Below are 18,002 nucleotides of genomic sequence, written 5' to 3'. Positions count from 1 at the left end.
GTCCATACTAATGTCCTGCCCCAGCTGAACTGGAGAAGTTGATAGTGGTTGACTAGAAATTAACACACTGGTTCATCACACATCAGCCCCTCTCCCTGCAGCAAATTGTGAATCAGCTAAAGCCATTAGTCCATATTACCAGACAGTCATACCCAGGATCTCCATTTGTTGGGCCCTAGCAACAGATAATAGCATTTTTTATATATGATATATGTAGTTATGCAGTGTCTGGTGACAACTTGCTATAGTGTTCACAGATTCACATGACCTGTTATGACTGTAGTACACACTCATACAAGTTTGGTCAAGGTGGTGTCTACTTTCTACCTTGTCTTACTATATTTTTCTTATTCCTTACAACTCAGATGAGGCGGTGATGTTTCTGTATTGCCCTTTATGCTCTCTCTGAAGCAAAGCCATACAACATGTATGTTATTAGTTAGTCATGTCTACATTTTACAATGATGCATTCTCACTTTGCAGCATAAGGCCTGCACGACTCTGCAAAGCATCTCTATGAATCTTAGCCTATATGATGGGTGGGGGCTAACAGGAAAGGCAGACTCACATGTTTTTAATTTGTTGCAGATCTGGTGTGTGTGTGTGTGTGTGTGTGTGTGTGTGTGTGTGTGTGTGTGTGTGTGTGTGTGAGCTATTTGACATGAATCCAAAAGGCAGTTATTAAATAGCAGCTGGTATGATTTGCTTTTTATTGTACTGGTTGCAGACATTTTGCAGACACTGATTCTATCTACTAGAACAATACTAGATATTGCATTAGTCTTTGCCTAAAAATGTAGATGTTACTGGAACAACTCTCAGCACATGTGAGTGTGTGAGTGAGTGCATGAGTTAGGCAGGGGAAAAGCAACATGAAGAGAAGATGCATGAAAAAGTACAGTAATGTAGCGGATAAGGTCGGCTATCTTCCCTGCAGAAGGCCGATGTGTCTCCATGGATTAATTGTCAGTGTGATACATGAGAGTAGGTAGTGAGGTCATTCACTAATGTAATAAATAGGTTCTGAAAACCTGGAACTTAATTTTGAGCATTTAGATTGCACTGATAAACGTTTAACTCAGATGGGTGGGGATGTGTAGAAGAAAACTGAAGTCTTCTGAAAAGATTTTCCTCTTAGGTTTAAAATAGGAATGTTGTTTCTGCATTCAGAATCAGTCTTTGTTTTGACATTTATCATTTATCATGGTCTGGTTCAGTATCCATGATGATGTGTAGATAACTGACATGTGACCAAATCTTTTGTTCTAGAAGGTAATCTAGAGAAGAGCCAAGGATCCTAAGTTCAAATCCCACATTGCTCTGCAGCTGTGTGGATAAAACAGAGGGAATACACTGCATTTTATTCAGCACACTGTCCTGTAATAACCAAGACAGAAGTAATGCTTCATTAAATTGATATTTCATCTTAGCCTTGCTGTCATCACTATGTCAACAGAGGAAATAAAACAAAAGTGGAACTGGGGAATGATTTAATGATTTTAACCGGAGAAGATAACATTATTTTTTTATCTCTGTACAGAAACAGATGGCTAAGCTAGATGAGTCATCATCTCTTCAAGGATGCATAGCTACTGAAGACGTCATATTCTTTAGCAGTCCACTTGCAGGTGCATTCACTGCTCCTAAAACAGAGATGAAAGGGACATAGAAAGAGAATCCCATAGAAGGCATGGCAACTTCAACGTTCACATTTCTTTTTATTTGCAAACATTTTAATTATTTATTTATTTAGTTCCATTTGTTGACAGAAATAGACTATCTGAGATTCAGGAAGGTTCTTTTCGTGCGGGTCTGGAGTGAAAACCTTTGCACTTTGGTAAAAAGCAAGTGATTTTCAGTTATGAATTTTGTTAGGATTTGCTTGCAGAATTACAGTTTTAGAAGAATAATAAGTATATATATATATATATATATATATATATATATATATATATATATATATATAAATTATTTGCATATTCACAGTGAATTTTATTAATAGTTCATACTGTATGACAGCAAGCAAAACTACTTATTGTACAAAAGCAAGTGTGACAGTTAAGATAAGGTTATTCTTAGCCAATGTGTGGCTCAAATGTTATATAACACTGGCTTTGTATCTGAAATACAAGAAAAAGGACTGGACAGTTCGCTTAGAATTTATTTGGCCAGTAGTATCAGTCACAGCCAGCACACACAGTTCCAGACAGATGTTAAGTAGTACTTCAATTTTAGTCCAGTGATTTTCAGCTTGATTCTGAATGTATGTAGCTCCATATTATTTCTGCTGTTACAGAATCGAAAGGGTAACCATGATGATTTGATTTAACTGAAAGCACTTGGTTTTGAATGAGGATCTTTCAGGCATAATTGGGATATATTTTCTAAAAAAGTTTTTTCATTGTTTACAATTTATGTTTATGAAAAATGCTGTCTATTATTTTGAGTTGAGTACTTTTGACTTTCATCCACTTCAAACTCCATCAATTTTAAGTGTTAGACAATAATGAGCTTTAAATTAAATGCAGATGTCTTGATGGAAAATTATTCTAATTTGTGTAAATGTTGTTTGTACCAGTTTGAACTGGTGAAGCACATATTGCATGGAGGTAGAATTGCTTTTTCTTTTGCTAACACTGCTTATTCTGATAATCATGATTTATATCGGTATAGCACTCCAAGCTTTTTCTTTAATTTGGTTTTGACTCTTCTGATTATGATGGATGAAATCTCCTAATAGTTTAGAAACAAATTATATTACATATTTCCTGAGATTTGATTTCTAAATATTTAAATTTTTTGTGCATATTATAAAACAAAAACATTATTTACTTTTGTTTGCACTAAGTACTAATTGGGGTACTGTCATTAAATTTTCAGTGACCTATATGTGCTTGTTTGAAGTGGATTCAAATATCTGGCTGAAAATGTAAGTGCCAAGGCATCTATGCACTGTATGACTGAAGCATTAGGTATCATTTTGTGTATATAATACATTGATCAAAAATGATCCTTAACTTGATCCTTGGGGAGATACCTATTGGGATTATTTGAATGGCAGAGTAGTTTATTTTGTTACTGTATACTGATTCTATGAGTTTACCATATTGTTACTTATATCTGGATAGGAAAGTCTTATTAATACTAATTTATATAAAAAGTGTTTGATAAATCTGGAAATAGAGCAGCTAACAGATGACCTTAGTTATGTTGTCTTTTTTCCAATATAATTTTTATTAATTTGGATATTAAAAAAAACAGTATGTAAAACATATACAGTAGAATAGGGATACAAATTCAACAGTAGCAGTACAATTGAAAATAAGACAATCAATAGATTAAGCTAGATGTAAATAGGGAAGAGAAAAAAATCTTCAGGAGTACTGCTATTCTTAGTTATAGAATTATTAACAGGTGACCAATAAAAAAGGAAAACGGTAAACTTTTAGATATAGAACATATTACAATTGTCGTAAGACTGGTATAACAAGAAAAAATGACAAATGCTAAGTTTCTAAAAAGTTAAGGTTTGTAAACTGTTCCCATTTCTGATATTCTCAAGACATGCTGTAAGTATCCATAATGGTGTCAGTATTAAATGACAATAGATGAAAGAACATCTGAATTAAATCATCAATATCCCTAACAAAAACAAAACTATATACATCTATTTACATTTAGATGCCACACCTATTCATGTACCACTGCTTAACAGATGATGTGAGCTTAAAAGGAAAATAGAAGGAAACCCAGAGGGAAAATCTGCCTAAGATATGACAGTTTGGGAAAACAGTGAAATAAGTAGAGTAGTTTGGGTTTGCACATGGTCTTCATATAGCAATATTGAGTTTATATTAAGGTAACCGGGGAAGTCAAAGGAATTTGGTTAAGCATGGGGGGAATGTTAGATATATGGAGAGTAGTTGTTGGGAACTGTGAACTGTGGATTATCAATACGTTGAGTGGGTGAGGGAGAGGGAAAAGACAATTAGCTTTAGTCTTTTAATATTGTATCTAAAAGGTAACCCCAGTATTTTTGGAAATATATAATTTTATTTTGGTTTTTGTTTGCTAGTTTATGTTCAGATATGAATTTTACAGCCATTGTTTTAAAGTTTTTCCAAGAGATTTTAGATTTATCTAACCAATTTTGGCTATGCAATACTTGATTAGAGTGCATATTGTTATAAGGATATGTTTGATTATGTTAGGTAGGCTATTTGGAGTGATGTGCAAAATTGCAGTTTCCCATGAAAACTAGTTTTCTCATATCCCATTTTTTCAACCTTGACCCTTAATGAGCACCATCATTTGTATACTTTCTTGCGGCTCCAAAAATGTGTAACAAATCTGCTTTTTCATTCGGGCAGAAGGGACAGATTGATGAGTATTTAGAGTTGAATTTGTTTAGAACAGTGGACGTGTAATAAGCATTATTATTTATCATAAGCTGGGTATATATTAAGCTTTTGAAAGGAGTTTGAGCATATTTTTTATAACTAGTAATTTATCCTCCAATGTAATATTTTGGTTTTGCACTTGGCAATAGGTTGAAAATAAGAAAGCATTTTCGTTTTTTATTGCGGTTATTAATTTGTAGACTTTTGAGATCATTTTACTCTTACAAGATAAGATTTTTATTATTGACTGGGTTATTTTTATTTCTTGTTCTTTTATAGATTTTGCAGAGAATTTGGCATTTATGAGCCATATGAGTGGCCTGAGTATAATATTTTTTTTTTGGTATTCCCAATTTTGATCTTATTTCGGTACTGTTACATTTTCTTAATTTATATAAATCCCAGATCATGATGTCTTTATTTAAGGGATAGTTGGCTAAGTTTATTGGTTGGTTATTGAGTTTTAAATTGGGACTGAAGTGAATGGGTTGTAGGAATTCTAGAGTATTTGTCAGTTGAAGTGATTTTACTAAATTCTGGAATAGATGAATTTTAATTTTAATCATGGAGTGGGGATTTAACATATTACTGTTTTTAGGTTTATGAAAAGTAGACTTTTGGGGTTAATTAGACAGTTTATCAGATTAAACCAGATTTATGTCCATAGGGGAGACCAAGTTTGGATATTTGGGTCGTTATTAGCTATCTGTATCAATCTACTAGTACTTATGATAGTATAATAGAGTTTTAAATCTGACAGTCATATTCCTCCCTTATCTTTTTGCTTATCACAACTAATTCTTGTAGATTTCAGATATCAGATTAAGCTAGAAAGGGCAATTTCATTTTGGGAAAAATTGGGGGGGGGTGTTTAAGAATAGGGCATTTAGATGATATAAATTATAGGCAGAATATTCATTTTAATGATGCTTGTTCTAGATAAAAGAAATATGTTAATATTATTCCACCTAGAAATGTCTCATTCAGTGTTTTCTCATGTATTTTGTTGATTTGCTTTCAGCATTTCATTTTGTATATGGGTGTAATTTATACCTAGGTATGTTAGTTGGTATTTAGGTTTTATTTTGCCTTCAGGAAAGTAAAATTCCTTGTGACAATGGGGTTTATTGGGAAAATGTATGATTTCTTAGGATTAATATTATAGTTTGATATGTTGGAGAATTGTTTTTAATATTTTGTGAAGATCGGTATTCAGGAGCTCAAAGTAGATATTGAGGTCATCTGCAAAGACTGTACACTTAAGGTTAACATTTAGTAACTTAGGTTTGTGGTGGTATGTTTTGGGGACAAATATAGGTGTAGAGGCTTGAGGTAAAGATTAAAGAGGTAAGGGGACAGGGCACAAACTTGTGGACATCCTTGTTTCATCCAATTGGATATTTTTAAGGGATTGGATGTAATTTTGTTAATATAAAGTATTGTAGAAGCATTTTGATAACATGCATTTATTATGTTTATAAAATTGTGTGGTATCCTGAAGAAGGGTAATATATAAATAAGAAATGTAAGTCCACTCAATCAAAGGCATTACAAGCATTTATGGTTAACACATATTTAGGGTGTTTATCTTTTGCCAAGAGCTTAATCTTGGTGTCTAAAACTAGGGTATTGTCATTTATCTGTCTGTTTTTCATAAAACCAAGTTGTTCATGGGATGTTATATGGGGAAGTATCTTTTTTAGTCTGTTTGCCACAACATTAGCTATTTTAATATCTGTATTTATAAGGGCAATTGGTCTATAGTTTTAAGGGTTAGTTGGATCAGAATTAGGTTTGGGAATTAAAACAGTTTTTGAGTTATTCATATATGGATCAGTTATGCCAAATGTGATGCTATAATTAAAAACTCTTAACAGGACACTAGAGATTGGTACAGAGAACTTTTTATAAAATTCAGCAGTAAAACCATCTAGGACCAGGGCTTTACTCATCTTGAGTTTGTTTATAGCTAGTTTTATCTCTTCTAGTTTAAAGGGTCCTTTTAAACAGTTTTGTTGGGTTTCATTTAACTGTGGGAAATTTAGATTTTCAATGAAGTCCTCATATTGTTTGTAGCATTCATGACTGTGAAGGTTACAGATATTATTGTATTTTTCTTAGGAGGAATTTATGATATCATAGTCATTGTGTCTTACTTTCCCTTTGTAGTTTAGTTTTTTTTGGGGGGTTCATTTTTTTTTACATTTATTATTCTGGCAAGTGTTTGGCAGGTATTTGTGCCCACTCTCATGATTTATGAAGCAATTTGAGTTCAATATACGAATGATTTTTAAGATATAAATTGCATAATTGTTTTTGTAAGTTTATCATGTTTTCTTCAAGATCTATGGAATATCTATTTTGGAGTTTTTTTCTCTATATCACTTATTTGCATCTCCAGTTTAGCTTTTGTGTCACTGTCTCATTTTTTTAAACCATGAAGATTTTTGAATGAGAATACTTCTGATAAGTGCCTTTGTTGCTGCCCATTGTATGTCATGAGGGATGTCACTTACTGTAAGGTCTTTTTCAAGTTGGGTGAAAATATTGTGTATCTCTAGTATTACATCTTATCTTTGGATTATGTTTGAATTTAAGCTCCAGTTATTATAGGTGGCATAAGGTGAACCAACTCTGGAGGTGTTGATTTCGATTTGTATTTTAGAATGGTCTGAAATATATCTGGGATGTACCTTATAGTTTATCTTAGGACGAGTTAGGTTTTCTGAGACTAGGAAAAAATGGATTATTGACCATGACTTGTGCCTTGCTAAGAAAAAAGTGAATTGTTTATTGATTTGTTGTGTTGATATAGTATACAACAGTCTGTCAGATTGAAAGTATTTATTAGTTCTTCCAAGGCTAACGTGACCTGTTGCGATTGCTTGGTATCCTTATGTGATTTATCATTATTTGGATTAATTAGGGAGTTCCAGTACCCACCAATAATGTAGTAGTGATTTTGAAATTGTATCAAAATATGGAAAATTTCATAAATAAAAGGTACTGATTGAAAAAAGGGACTATAAATGTTTAAAAATAAGATAGGTTTATCTAATTTAGGGTAAGAGCCAACAAAATAACACCAGCTGCCATTTATATCTGATTTCCAATTCAAAATCTCCCCTTGAAAAGATTTACAAATTATAATAGCTGCCCCTTTAGATGATGAATTATTTCCTGCTGCTACCCATTTTCTGTTTCTGTCAATATTCCAGTGCTCATTTCTCATATGAGTCTATTGGGGATATGTTACATTACTTTTACTTTGGTATGTGAGGTGCATGACTAGATTCCTTTTTTTTTTTTGTCTTGAAGACCCTTTATATTCCATGAATCAATTGTAATCATTACTCTGTATAAAAAATGTTCTATTTAGATTAAAGGTGTTTGTATAAAGCTTCGACCTACAGACAATTGTGTCAAGAAATATATTGTATTTACTGAATAGAGTGACATCTAATCGCCTTAATCCTACCCTGGTGCATAACCACCCATCCCTCTGAGTTGGGAGAAGTAACTGAACAGTAATTAAGAAGAAGTATACCCTTTTCCTAAAAGAGGTTTTACAATAGTGCAAAGGGATGCAAGAAAGTATCTTACATTTGTTCCAAATGTTGGCATTCCTTATCATTACACATGTGCTCCGACACTCCAGCACACCAATAAAGTAGTGCGATGCTATATCTAGTCATTTAACAATTTTTATCTTCGCATGAAAGAGAAACACTATGTTAATATTTTCTGAATTTTGTTATCTTTAGTTAAAAGCTAAATTACAATACAAACAAGGCTTAATAGCTGACCTAGGCTGTAAGCACTGTAGTTAAAACAAGTTTGTACCTGCTACAAAAAAGAAGAAGCATTAAACGTAATCAGAAAATCAAGATACAAGCCCTCATCAGCTATTGGAAATTAATGGAGGGGTTGATTACATGTGACATAAGGAAGTTTGAGGATTTGAGACCTTGACAAAGTACTGTCTACCCCCCCTCTCTCTAGCAGATTAAGAGTATTTAATATTAGTTGGGCTGATCCAGTGTTTTCCTTCTTAACAAAGCAATTCATGAATGTCCCCCTCAGGCTCACTATATAAGTTGTCATATAGTTAAACTCATTTCCATTTTGGAAGTCATGTAATCTTAGCCATTTCTGTTAAGACTCCTTTAGATGAGGATAATTAGTCTGTATTAACAGCTTTTTAACACATCATATAAATTAAGGCTCATATGATTGTTGTCTGCAGCCAAGTGACATTTTGACCTTATTGGTTAGGTTGCTATAGCTTGAAATTTCTACATTCATGGTTAGACAGTATGTTATTTGGTTGTTTAATATTTCTTTAAGACTCTAAGCAGTTTCAATATGATAGAGAGGTAATCCTTACCTCAATTATTTAAATCGTTAGTTATATATATTGAGTAGAACTTTATCCTTTGCGATTTGAACGAGAGAAGTAAAGACCAGACGCTTCCTCTTTTCCAAGCTGTCGCATATTTGAGAGACAGTGCAGGACGGCGATGAAGACTGATGCATGTTGCATCTGATGTGTCAGGTCTTCCGGGAAGTTGGAATGTACAACTGCAGGAAATGTAGGCCATTTATCAACTTTTTACTATTTATTTCTTATTGGAAAACTAGAAAAGGTATTTCCACACAATTATTTGCTTTCCTTGGTGTCCTGCTCTATCAACTTTTGTATATCACTTTATTTGCAAGGATTCTCATTGAAAAGATGCAGGAAAGTGGATTTAGCTTCTTCAGGGGTCTCAAGTTGAAATTTGGCTCCATTGTGCTGGAAAGTTAGTGTACCTAGATATTTCATCTTTAAACGTATTTTTTATAAATGAGGTATGCACAGTAGCTTGATAGGTTTTGTCGCTGTTGCTTAATTGTTACTGGGAGGTCTTGAGATATTGTAATCTTGTGACCCCTCCAAGTAATATTTCTTTTCAGCTTGAAGGCTGTTAGGATGATTTGAAAATGTGCCATATTTAACAGTCTCACATAGATTTGTCTTGGATTATGAGATGTTTGTGATCTTCTAAAGGATCTTCTCTCTCTATGACAATGTCCTTTATTTGTTCTTTATTTTCCAGCAGTGAGTACAAGATTTTTTGCTGACTGCGGGGATTTGTGCATGGTCAGTGCTCTCTGGAACCCTTTGAAGTATAATATTATTTCTGCAGCTTCTTGCCTCAAGATCCAGAATATTTTGTTGCATTTCTTTCATGTTAATAGCATTTGACTGGAGACTTTGGTTAATTTCTTCAATTTTCTTTATATTGTGTAGTATTTTTGTCTCATTTTGCTCCAGGCATTGCACAATCTGATCTAGATTATTTCCGAAGAAGTTTTTGAGAGAAATTTTGGATTTCAGATTGTAAGGGTTGTAAGGCTAGTTTGAGGCCATACACGGAAAGGAATTAGCTTGATCCTGTTTTGACCTTAGGGCCAATTTTATGGTGTCCTGTTGCAGTTGATTAGTTTTTTTTGCCTTTTTGAGGTATTATCCTTTTCTGGTGATGCTATTTGTGACAATTTAGTTTTTGATGTTTGAGTTTCCATGAAATCAGCTTGGTTAGACATTTCAATTGTTTAAGTTAAGTTCAAGTTCAAGTTCCTTCTACTCTCTTGTTTTCCTTTTTAGGCCCAAATATCTGTAATGTGCAGACAACATGCGGTTCAGGCTCCTGAGTTAGGTAAGTATATTCTTAAATGATGTAATCCTTTTTTTGCAGAAATATTGAGGATGAAGAAGTTCACTATGTTTATTTTCTTAACCGCTTTTGATTTTACCTATTTATTTTGATTGATGACTGAGTAAATGACCAGATTAAGATTGCAGTAGCAGCAGCATCACAGCTCATGTGTCTACTGATCGCCACCCTCTTGGAATCCCTGACCTTAGTTATGTTGTTGATTACTTACTTTCTTAAACATAGTTAAAGTGATTTCTGTGCTGTGGGCCTGAATGGAAGGGAGTCATGCTGACTTGGAGAAAGTGAATTACTGCATTTTTCTTGGACCTTAGGGAGGGGGCACAAGATGTCTGTTTGATAATTCTATTGAGGTATCACTTTTACAAAGAGGAATGATATTTGATTTTCTTCGAGATAGCTTTATACTGCTACTCGTCTAGCTCACACCATACCTTTGTGTGTATTGCAACCAGCTTTGTAAATTCTCCATTAGATAACTCTTCATAGCAAAGCACTGCTTAGTAGTTTTGTTCAGATATAGACTGGTCTCTTCGCCAACACACACGCACTACCACCAACACTACACTACACTTTTTTTTTTTTCATTTGCAAATCATACGAATTTTGTTATAAAAACGGATCTTATTATTTTATAATCAGTATTTTATGCAAAAGAAACAACATGTTGTCACGAGCATACTGAAAGAAAAATACGGTATGAAAATCACGGACACATTTTTCTTCAAAAGCAGTTAACGATCTTTCAAATTAGCGTTATTTTGAATAGTAGACTGAACAGTTTATGGCACTTATAACAACACGAGTGAAGCAAGAACCATTTTTTGACAGAGGAAGGGAACTGTATGAAAAAATAAAAATGGCATTTCACATTAATAGTTTTACCCCTTTTTGCAAGATATACTAGATATACAGGATCATCCAATTTTCTGATCTGATGGCCTTCTTAGACAAAGTCTTGACTTCATTTTCTCTCTTGAGGCTATTAGAGGTTTAGACATATTTCAATTACATCAAGTATGTGTCTCTAGGTTGCCCCTCTAACTCTTAATTTGTCTGCCTATCTTACTTTCTGTGTTCCCTCTATATATGTATAAGTGCATTGATGATACATGTGTGTGTAATGCAATCTTATAAAACAATTATTTTACTTACTATCACCTGACAGAACCTTAAATGAAAAATAGTGCAATCTACAAAACAGGCACAGCAAAAAACTAGTACTAGCAAACACTGGTCTAATATAACCTGTGGAACAAACAGTCATTATCAGGCTGAAGCATTCTTGAGTCACATTCCTCCTGTTACCCTCACAGCAGGTAATGTCCTGTTACCATCACAGAGTAAGGAAAGTCCTTTTATAACATTAAACTTTTCCTGCTCAAAACTGTGGGCAATGAAATTAAGTTGTCACACTCCTCTCTACATGTAAATGGATAACAAACACCAGCATAATAGGAAGTGTTCATTAATACTGTTTCTTGGCATGCAGTCATAAATCATCTTTTTACATTTTTCTCATCAAGTTACTGTCTTCTGTCTACACTGGCTATTAAATGAAAACAGAAGATTTAAAGAAACATTTTTGTCTCAGAATGCAGGAAAGCTCTAGAAGGCTTGGGTACAACTAAAGTTTTGACTTCGGGCATTTATTGAGTAGCATTCAGGGATGCATCATCTGTGGGTAGCAGGTATGCTGGTGCAAAAGTAATAAAGAAGAGTAATAGCAATAAAGGTTGGGTAGGCAATGTTAGTTTGCAAGCACTGATAAATATGAATAAAATGGAGAATGCATCTACAAAGGTAAATGTAACAAAATGCACTCTGGTGCAATTCTGAAATGCAAAGAAATGGATATGTTCTTAATTAGTTATTTTTTCATTTGTTTAGCAATTATATAAATGAACTTGGCTATAAGAGAGACATAAGTTAATGTAACTGTATAAGATAAAATAAGCATACAAGGAATAACAACACTACCCGAAGAACTGCAAAAATATGGCTTCAGACCCAAAGGCAAATGTGTCCATATTTGTCAGAGACCATTATCACCTCAGAGTCCCGATAACCACAAATGTAACTTAACCTCCAAACTACACTAAACCGAATCAATTATCAGTTTATCTCCTGTTATGGGACACCTTCCATAACCCTGGACATTAATGGCAGGTTCCTAAATATCATCGATGAACTGCATATAAATAAGAACAGCATAATTCTAAGATGTTTTAACTACCCTTTAATTGAATGGAGTACCTACACCTCCAACAGAGGATAAGCACAGAATGTTTTAAATCTGAAAACACTCAGTGGGCCAGCTTGCTACTAGCCTAACTAAAGGACAAAACATTCTTAACCTGGTTCTTACAAATATGTAATCATCATGCACAGCTCCACTAGTAACACCCTTCCCTGATTAAGTCAAATCAAAGCTAGTAACTGTTTTATTCAAATTCCCAGAAACCAACATATTCATTTATTTACAGTTTGATAACCAGGTAACTGAACTTGACTACAGACCTTTTTTTCAAACAGTAAGCATATCCTGGAAACAGCATTAGCAAATAACAGTGCAGAGTTTCTGACAAAAAGGCAATGCAGTCAAGTATAGGTTTTAGGTAAAAGCCACCGCAGTTAAGTGTGCAAAATATATAAATATTACATGTGAAAACAACACAGCAAACACAGTTACAATAGATTTGTAGAAATGGGTGGTACTAGTTACAAAAGAGTAGTGTAGGGTTAAAGTTGAAAGGGTTAGTCGTATCATGAAGACAGGTGCATTTAGATTCCTTATGACGTAATTCTCTAAGACTGTTTTTGAATGATTAGAAGCTGTCTTTATTTGCTGTTTCTGCTGGAAGATGGTTGGGTGACAAGTACATAAATCTCCTCAAATTCTGTGATGAAGTCTTGAAATTCACGTAGATTAGCATCGTCCCAGGCATCGTCTCAGCAGTTACATTTGCAAAGAAGTGCTATACTCACTTAAAAATATACATAGAATTGGCAGTCCCATCTAGATACAATGAGGAAATTTAAAAGCAAATACTCCTGGTGGTCCACTTACATCGATAATATCATAATATAAGTAAAAGGGAAAAAACTCAATAGAATATACAGCAGCTTTGAAGACGATCAAGATAAGGAACATATTAGGAATTTGACTAAGAATTTTAAACAAAATTCTTAGATCTACTAAGGCAGCCCATTAACTTGGGCTAACATTTGAAGCCAAGGACAACAAAACAAAGAAATAGCACAAACACCAATGTATAGATTCATATTAAATGGACAGATCTGTTTAGAACCAGTGGATATGATCAATGCACTAGCAAATTAATTTATTGCAAATTTGACTACTAAGATGACTTTCCAAAACCCTACAGTACTTGTATGTCTGCCTGCAATCATCAGTAAATAACATGTATGGAAAGAGCTATGCAGGACTAAAAATGGCTGCAAAAGTTATAACCCTAGTATGGCTACAGCTTCAGCCCTGGAAGTATGAAGTACACCACTTGTGGTTCCATTCCATAAAGGTGGCTGTAATACTGACCCTGGAAACACTAAGCCCTACAGCCTTAAAAATGTTCTTAGTAAGGCCATGGAACACGCAACAGACTTGATTAATACTGACATTAACAATCTCATAAGAATAGATTTAAAGCTATTTGATTTTGTAAAAGGTAAATCCTATCAAATTAACCTGGTAAGTATCTTTGAAAAGGTAATACAAGCAGTTGACAGTGGACACACCTTATCTACAGCCTACCTTAATTTGGACAAGGTATTTGACACTTTATACCATGCTAGTGTAATTATTAATCTAAGTGCAATACATCTAGATTCCTGTGTGATAAGATAGTTTAATAACTGGCTAAAAAACAGAACTTGCATAGTGTAGGTGGCAGGGGCAATGTCAGATAAGGTGAAGAGTTGTGTCTCGCAGGACTCAGTAGTAGGACTAGGACTGCTTTTGGTAGACTAAAAACAAGACCTAAGAGTTACTAAATTTGCATAAAACTGTAAACTGTGAGTCATTAGTCAAATCTCCCTCAGACACAGACATCCTGCAGCAGGAACTTACACTTATAAATGTTTGATCTATTTAAAAAACGCTTAAATTAAATGCGAAAAAATACAAATTGTCACATGTTACAGACCCCCCCCCAGCATACAACACTAACAATACCCCATTTCAAAATAAAAATGTACTCGGAGACCGGGGAATCCAGGTTGATTATTAACCTCTCCTTTGATCACCATGCATCAACAACTGACAGGAAACCCTTCTACTTGGCACAGCTGATCACCACGAGATAACCATCTAGATATAAGTATGTTTATATACCCTTGTATTCAGCACTAAACAGACTAATTATATAGTAAAATGTCATCTTCAGGATGTCTGCAGGTTACATAAGGCACTGAAAATTTAAATCAAGCACAAACAGTTGGAAAAGCCCCAAAGGTTTCAAACAAAGAGGATCACAGGCTTAAAATCTCAAAGTTACAAGAAACGACTAGAAGACCTGTCCACGACTTCTATGTCCTACTCAGCTGATACATATACCTGACCTTCGAAGCAATCAGGGACCCAGTAATCCTAATCTCTTGTACCTTCACAGATCAAGCAGTCTTAGATGTACCAGAACAAGGGAATTAAACCTGCTTCAACAGATCAGTAAAACACAGTGGGGAGACGGATTCATTACTCAATTATCCCCCTCACCTCTGGAACAGAATACCACTGCAGAAAAAACAGGAGTGATGTACTATCTTCCTTCACATTGGGCCTGGACAACTATATGGGTATTGATAAATTCACCTGAGGCTTGACTGACCTAGTCCTCCTTGAGTGTAGAAGTACATTCTATATTCATCTGTACTGAGACTCTCTTGCATATCTTAGCACTATTATCCTTTAACAGGTTTGTGGTTCATTAAATATTTCCCTTCCATTGTTTACCTAAGTAACTTTATATATCATCCAAGAATGAAATGTTGAATCTGTTCTCACTATTTCTATCCCAGCTCTTTAAATCTAATACTTAATAAGAAAAATGTCAATTCCATGGGCACTGATGTATTAAAACTTACTTGACATTCTTCTGTAAATTTTTCCCAGATATTCTTTTTTGGTCAGCTTCAAAACATGTGAGCTGTCTTCACCTCATTCTCCTCACATTGCTAGCAAAACCTTTTTCTATCTTCACTGAGTATAGATTTATATTTCTGTCATATAGTACTTCTGTCTTAGTCATAAATCATGACGTCACACTACTGGCATGAACTTCAGAAGACTACATTTTTTTTGCACTCATTTTAAAATGCTCTATCTTGTGTCCCTGTTATTATAAAGGACAAAATAAAATGGAACAGTTGCACTTGTTGAAATTTGTTTCCCATTCTCCATCTGTGCTAACCCATATGGCATAAAGACGGGGTTATGCAAGCAGTGGAAAAAAACTGCTGAATTGAATGCTCATGTTGTTTTAGGAAGAAAACTAGGGAGATGAAGAAACGCAGTCAAGCAAAATGTAAGAATAGTTGAAATGACAGGCATAGCTTTAGTTATTAACATTCTAAGTGTACATAATTCTTATGCCACTGGTTTAACTGTTCAAATATCTTAACTCCAAATGCAATAAAACATGCATATGTATAAAAAAGGTAGTTGGGAAGCTTTAGATGAGCACAACACACACACATACATTCACACACACACACACACACACACACACACACACACACACACACACACACACACACACACACACACACACACACACACAGTCTACAACCATCCACTTGCTGTGCTTATCTATGGATCCTTCTTTATTTGGTGAATATTGCATTTCATGCACAAATAAATAGCTGTTCCATACTCTTCAGTGGCTATATGATACTCTGCTGCATAAACAGGTACAGTACAGATCAAACAAGAGCGTAATGTTGAAACAGCATGTATTCAGTGGTCAAGACTCAACATACAGCAACTACAATATCTGAAACTCAATATCATAGAAGAATTATGTCATAAAATCATGCAATGTTCTTTAAATGTGATTTTTGAAAATGGCTGTACTCTTCAATACCCCAGTCTTTAAATACACAACCTTCAATGTCATATGAACGTATAGAAAAATTAGACATACTATCAAGGAATACCCATTGCAAAGCAGCATTCAGTGGGCTGATATACTAGCGATGCAGTACTTCAATTAAAAATAAATCATACTTCAAACATCGACACAATGGTACATAGCAAATCATGTTCTTCCCAAAAGATACAGTTAAGTTGGTCTGCTAAAGAGGTAGGGGAGAAGAATAAATGGGGAGTGTTTGCTCTTTCTCTGTGGCTTTCTGAATTCTATATTGGATTAAATTATAACGTTCATCTTCGTTGCTTACTACCAAGTAGCATATTTCTCTCGAGAAATGCTAAACAGATGTAAAAAAATATTATTTCCTAGAAAGAGTACTTCAAACCTTAATCAGTCCGGTTAAGGAGTTTATGGGAATAAGGACAAATTAGAACGCAAATTCATGCATGGTGCAGGCAAACTGATGCGATGCAATTGAAAAGGTAAAAAATGAAAGACATTCTTCTCTTCATCAAGCTAGATGCATGTTGTTCTGGAAGACTAAAACACATTACAAGATGGTACATTTGGTCTGTTTCAATTAATACATTTGGCATTAAAGAATGAGGCAACCTATGACACAGCAGTTTTAGTTCTTTGTTATGTAACAGCCTGCCTTGACCATGATGTATTGTGATTACAATAAAAAATAATAAAATGAGCAGGAACTTTCTGAAGCAAAAAAACAAGAAAATGGGCTGAAAAATAAATTGTTGCTTGCAACATTCACTTTGCAGTTATAGCTGTCTCTGAATAGTAATATGTCTTTTGGTATGTGGAGCCTGAGACATGAAACAGAAATCAAAAGAGGGAAAGAAAGGAAGAAAAATGATAAATGTGTATTAGCTTACCATCTGAAACAAAGTGTGAATAGAGCACTGTTAAAAATTCAGTCTCTGAGTGCTTACCATAAGCAATCAGTAATACCCTATTTGCCCTGGTGGACAGGGGCAATTTTACTGAGTAAGGCATTCCATGTAAGCAGCAGATGTGTACAGTAAATCTTTTGGCTTGGTACTGCCAAGAAGATTCATAGACACTCCAGATTGCTTATGCATTTAGAAGAGAGTGACTTTATTTACTCAATCATAAGTCCTTAAAAAGTATTTTTTTAGTTATCAGATAGCACTTTTCTATTTAAACTAGACCGATGTACTTCATTAGCACAGCAATACTGAAATATTTCTTCTATGTATTACCGATTAGTACATCTGACTAGAATTTTTTTTCCAGAAAGAAATAAATGAGATTGTATACATGTCTAGTATCTTTGAGAAACACATAGGTGAATATATTGATTTATTCATAGCATTATTCAACATTTTATGAAAACATGCTTAAAGTCAGTGTTTATATTGCACATCTTGATTTTATACTGCTACAACTGTTTTAGTTAATTTTATTAGTGTGAATGTATGCTACTAAACAGCAGCTAAAACAAGAGCTCTCACTTCTTATTTTACCTTCTCATGAATAAATTATTTATCAGCTGCTTAGTGAAAATTTTGATAAAAAGAGAAAGAAAACAGCAGAAAGCATCTTGCCTTACATGCTCTAACTTTTGTTTTAAAACCAAAGTAAATTGTAATATTCTCTGTGGCTGCACAGACATAAGCAACTTGATTGTCTCTTCAAGGTTTGATTCATTTTAACTGTTACAATTTGTGTAAAATGCAGCTGGAAGACACACAAGGCAAAACATTTATTCTTAACAGACTTTGTAGGCATTGCAA

Source organism: Protopterus annectens, chromosome 2.part0 (assembly GCF_019279795.1).
Source record: "Protopterus annectens isolate FY-2018-M chromosome 2.part0, PAN1.0, whole genome shotgun sequence".
NCBI lineage: Eukaryota > Metazoa > Chordata > Ceratodontiformes > Protopteridae > Protopterus > Protopterus annectens.
This window is presented reverse-complemented; position numbering follows the sequence as displayed.